At 42.8% G+C, this 5,746-nt stretch overlaps 1 non-coding gene across 1 annotated transcript; it reads right to left on the reverse strand.

Annotated features, from left to right (window-relative positions):
• Nucleotides 1-4,937: 4,937 nt before the first annotated feature.
• LOC113263003 (small nucleolar RNA SNORA70) lies at nucleotides 4,938-5,070 on the reverse strand. Its single transcript, XR_003319022.1, has one exon. It is a non-coding gene; the product is annotated as a small nucleolar RNA SNORA70 (small nucleolar RNA).
• Between the last annotated feature and the right edge of the window lie 676 nt (nucleotides 5,071-5,746).

Below are 5,746 nucleotides of genomic sequence, written 5' to 3' on the forward strand. Positions count from 1 at the left end.
AAAGGCAGATGCTTAACTGACTGAGCCCCCCAGGCTTCCCAGATTCAGTGAAATCTATCAGACAATCTCTTTGATTAAAACTTAAACACACACAGGGGCGCCTGGGTGGCACGGCGGTTAAGCGTCTGCTTTCGGCTCAGGGCGTGATCCCGGCGTTATGGGATCGAGCCCCACATCAGGCTCCTCCGCTATGAGCCTGCTTCTTCCTCTCCCACTCCCCCTGCTTGTGTTCCCTCTCTCGCTGGCTGTCTCTATCTCTGTCGAATAAATAAATAAAATCTTTAAAAAAAAAAAAAACTTAAACACACACACAAAAATAAATAAATAAACACTCTCTCTCTCAAATAAATAAATAAAATCTTTTTTAAAAGAATTTAAAAAATAGATTATAGAGAGAACTTCTATATATCAACGAGAGGCAGGAAATCCAATAGAAGACTGGGCAAAGAATTAGAATAGGCAAATTACAGAAAGAAGACTACGAATGCCTAACAAATCCATAAAAACATGCTTGAACTTTCTAGAAATCAAATAAATAAATAAAGCTTTTCAACAGTCACTAGTGAACTGTCACCCGTGGGGTCCTATACTCGCCCAAGGCCGCCAGGACAGCTCTCCTAACCCCCGTCCGCTAACAATATCACGAGGTCAAAGTGCCGTTGGGTGTGTTGTTCTAAAGTACACGTGCTGAATTTCCATTTCTCCTGTCCGCCGCAGCCGAAAACCGCAGTATTTAATGCAGATGACAACCATGCCTCCAACTTTGCTTTTGGGAAAAAGACTAAAAACACAAGAATGAGCAAAAAAAATATGCCAAGTGTGAGCCACATGAGAAGTGCTGGCGGAATGTCAGAGAAAGCGGGAGGGTCAGAGAAGTCCTCACAGATGGGTGAGGTCACATTGTTATAGGTGGACAAGGAAGGAAAGAAATTCCAAACGAGGGAACGGCCTGAGGAAAGCGAAGAAAGTCTTGAACACGTGGAGTAGAGAAGACTTGAGGGTTGGCCCAGAGGCAGGCCTGACAGCCGGGCACCCTTGGGATCTGAATAGGCCACTCTGAGCCCCTTCGGGACTGGGGTGTTTTAAATTGACCCTTTGTCTTCAACAATTCTAATAGAGTGCTTTGCACATAGCAGCAGATTGTTAAATATTTGTTACATGAAAAGCCAATGTGTGAAATTACATTTATTCATGCTTAGCTGAGTCAGGTAACCCCACAAGCTGTGAGGCGTGCCAGCAGATGGGGCAGGCAGGCAGTCAAACTGGGAAATTTTGGAATGAGCTATCGTTTCTTGCCTGATGAGCTCATCAGATGAGTCAGAAACCATTTTCCCAATGTTCCTGAACGGTCAGATGGCAAATGCAAACCTTATTTGCCTCCACCAATTTTTTAAAAGAAAAACACAGTTATCACAAAAATCAAGCATGTTCATTTTAGAGAACTTGGAACACATCCAAAAAGACATAATAAAGAGAACTGAACTCTGTAATCTCATTAACTAATGATGTAATATATAGGAAGAATATTTTCTCGTGTCATTAAAGATTCTTTGAAAGTATTTTTTTTATTTTGGGGTCTTTTTTTAAGATTTTATTTATTTATTTGAGAAAGAGAGAGGGAGCACAAGCAGGGGAAGGGGCAGAGGGAGAGGGAGAGGAAGAAGCAGACTTTCCGCTGAGCAGGGAGCCCGATGCGGAACTCAATCCCAGGACCCTCGATCCCAGCACCCCAGGATCATGACCTGAGCTGAAGTCAGTTGCTTAACCGACTGAGCCTCCCAGGTGCCCAGAAGTATGGGTTTTTTGATGCAATGTTCTATTAATGCATACACCAAACTATTTGCAAATTTTAACCACTCCTTTATTATTGAACACAGTTTCTGAATATTCACAGTACTCTTGTAAATGTATCTTTAAATATATCTGTCATGATTTCCACACTCAAGAGTCCTAAAAATTGTCTTACAAACCCTAACAAAGCATAAAAGAGATCCAGAAAACAGAATTCTATGTTCATAGAGATCTATAGGTTCTTCTTTTTTTTTTCTTTAAGATTTACTTATTATTTATCTTAGAGAAAGAGTGCAGCCCATGAGTGGGGGTGGGGACAGAGGGAGAAAATCTTCAAACAGACTCTCCACTGAGAGCAGAGCCCCATGAGGGGCTTGATCCCACAACTCATGAGATCATGATCTGACCTGAAACCAAGAGTCGGATGCCTAACTGACTGAGTCACCCAGGTGCCCCTATAGGTTCTTCTAAAAATAACACAAACCTATCATACATTTTCCGTCAAAATTCCAGCATGATTTTGAGAGGAATGTGACAAACTGATTGTAAAAAATGCAAAGAATAACTAAGACACAAGTAGCTAAGGCAGTTTTGAAAAAGAAGAGCAAAGAGGGAAGACTTCTCTTACCAGATATTAAGACATATCACAAAGCCAGAGCAATGAAAATAATTTAATACTGGCCCAGGAACAGACAGATCAATGGAATAAAATAGGGATCCAGAAACACACCCACGTGTTCTTGAAAACTTCATATACAATAGAGGTGGCATCTCCAACAATGAAGAAAAGATAGATTATTCAGGAATTGATGCTGGGAGTGCTGTCTTGCTCCATGGAGAAAAAGCCAGTTGGAGTCCTACCTCATACCCCATAGAAATGTCAACTGTAATAGATTAGATACTTTAATCTGAAATGGAAACCAATAAAGAGATGGAAAGTGTAGAAGAATATCTCTGTGACCTTGAATTGGAGGAGTTAGTAAGGAAAGTCTCAAAATCACAAATCATCAGTGAAGAAATGTGTAGATTTCAGTATAGAAAAATTGGGTTTCTTTTCAAAGAAGGACACCATAGACAAAGTTGACAAGTGACAGCCTAGAAGAATATATTTCCCACCTCCAAAAGGCAAGGAATTCATATGTAGAATGTAGAGAGAGGGGCACCTGGGTGGTTCAGTCGGTTAAGCATCCAACTCTTGGTTTCGGCTCAAGTCATGATCTCGCAGTTGTGGTATCAAGCCCCACATTGGGTTCTGTGCTCAGTGCAGTCTGTTTCAGATACTCTCTCCTCCTCCCTCTCATTCACTCTCTCTCTCAAATAAATAAATAAAATCTTTTTTAAAAGAATTTAAAAAATAGATTATAGAGAGAACTTCTATATATCAACGAGAGGCAGGAAATCCAATAGAAAACTGGGCAAAGAATTAGAATAGGCAAATTACAGAAAGAAGACTACGAATGCCTAACAAATCCATAAAAACATGCTTGAACTTTCTAGAAATCAAATAATGCAGTTAAAATAACAATGAGATCCCACATTATAAAAATTTTAAGGTTTGATATCAAGAATTAGTAAGAATATGGAGGCCCCTGGGTGGTGCAGTCAGTTAAGCATCTGACCCTTGGTTTTGGCTCAGGTCTTGATCTCAGGGTGGTGAGATCAAGCCCCGCTGTCGGGTTCCGTGCTCAGTGCGGAGTCTGCTAAAGCTTTTCTCTCTCTCTCTCCCTCTGCCCCTCCCTGTGCTTGCTCTCTCTCTTTCTCTAAAATAAATAAATATTAAAAAAAAAAAAAAGAGTCGGTAAGAATATGAAGGAAGGGTTCCCTCAAAGGCTATTGGTCAGCAATGGTAAACCGATGCAACCAGTCATTAGGCAACTCAATATGTCCCAGCCATCACACTCCTGGGAATATACTCCAGAGAAACTTGCACACAGGTGTCCTTACTGGAATCTGCTTGAGGGCGTGCATCTCAGCATTGTTTGCAGTGGCAGGGAGCTGCAAGCAACCTGAGGGCTGGTGGGCAAGGATACAACTCTATCAGGGGTAATCAATGCATTCAGTGGGAAACTAAGCAGCCCCCAGAATTAATGCAAGAGATATACATTCAGCTATGTGCTTAGCTCTTAAGACGTAGCGTCAAGTGGGAAAAGTGTGAGAAAACAGAATAAAATCGATAGCACGGAACCAGCGTAAATTTAAAACGCTCTAAATAATGGATGAATAGTGGATGCCTGCGAGGGATATAGAAGAAATGAAAATGGGGGTCAGGAAGAAAGAGAAAAAAGAGGGCCTTGTGCTGACCTAGGATGACAGAGCCTAATCAATGCTAGTTTTCAGTTGCTCAGGGAAAAAACAAACAAAAGAAACACGGAACTCTGAGAGTAATCAAACAAGAGGGTCACGAGACTGGTGGCTCTAATGCCTTGGTCGCCTACATAAGCAAACCGAAGCCTAAGCCAGAGTCAATCCTGCAAATGCCTCAAGGTCAAGAAGAACAACCAATCACAAACAGCCAACTAGGCTTTCCCAAATACTGCATCCCTTAAGTGACAGCCAATGAAATAACTTCCTTGCTTTGCTTCTCCATGAAAACCCCGCCCCTAGTTCCTGCCAGTAGAGTGCTCCTAACTGCTTCTAGTTTGGCACTGCCCGATTCAAATCAATGTTTGCTCAAATAAACAAACTCTTAAAATTTGAATACACTTCAGTTTATCTTTGTTATTGTTGACAGGAAGTAAGATTCATCAGTGGGCATGAATAAGGAGCGGGCAGCACCGAGGTTCTCATGAGGACAGGGCTGGCCATTTGTCCAGGGGGCCACAATTAGGGGTGTATTTGAACCCATTGACCTCTGGGATGAGCCACTTTTCAGCCACCATGTTTTCACACTTGTCCCCATTAAACTTGGTAAAGCCCCACTTCTTGAAGATGTGGATCTTCTGGAGGCCAGGGAATTTGAACGTGGCCCTATATATGACCTCAGGGACATGCTCCCTTTCCTGCAGATTGGCACAGATGAACATGCTGACTTGCCCAATGTGGACACTGCCCACTGTGCCCTGGGGCTTTCCAAAGGCACCTTACATACCTGTCTGGAGCCTAGACTGGGGATAGCATGAGGTCAGACATGAATGTCCCCTGGAAAGGTCTGTCTCCAAGGTCCCTTAGGGCAACCCCTACAAGCAACAGGCTTCATATACTACCAAGGAAGCTACTGTTTGCAGCCATGGCACACCAGGGCCCATGGGGAAAGAGCACAGTGGGCTTCACTGGCTGCAGACTCTGTTTACCTTTCAACAGACTATGCTCAGTTTCTTTCTCTCACACCCCCACATCCAATCCATTAGTAAATTCCTTATCTTCCAAATATATGCAGAATTCAATCATTTCTCATCCTTTCTATCAATACCACTGTGGGCTTGGTCACCATCCCCTCTTCCCTGATTTTGACACCAGTCTCGTCACCAGTCTCTTTTGCTTTTATGTCTTCCTGCCTTTGGTCTGCTTTCAACACAGCAACCAGAAGGAGCCTATTAAACAGAAGTCAGATTACATCAATTTATGCTTTAGATCCTCTGGTTCCTGTTTCCACTCAGAATGAAAGCAAAGCCCTAATGACCCACAAGCTCCTTGAGCTTACCCCCTCGCTTCTCTGGTCTTACGGGCTCATCTCTCCCCTTGGCCACTCTCTCACGCCACACTGGCCTCTTGCTAACCTAGCAGATACCAAGTACACCCTTCATTCACGGCCTTTGCAGGTGTTTATTCTTCTTCCAAGAATGCTCTTTCCCTAGAGTTCCAAACAGCTTGTTCCCTCACTCTTTCAGATCTTCATTCAGAAGTCTCAGTGAGACCTCTGACCACACTGTTTAAAACTGCAACCCCTCGGACACAAGATCTGAACAAAGTGGGCAAAAGATTTCAGCAGACGACTTGCCAAAGAAGATACACAGTT

The sequence above is a fragment of the Ursus arctos genome, unplaced genomic scaffold (assembly GCF_023065955.2).
Source record: "Ursus arctos isolate Adak ecotype North America unplaced genomic scaffold, UrsArc2.0 scaffold_2, whole genome shotgun sequence".
Classification (NCBI taxonomy): Eukaryota; Metazoa; Chordata; class Mammalia; order Carnivora; family Ursidae; genus Ursus; species Ursus arctos.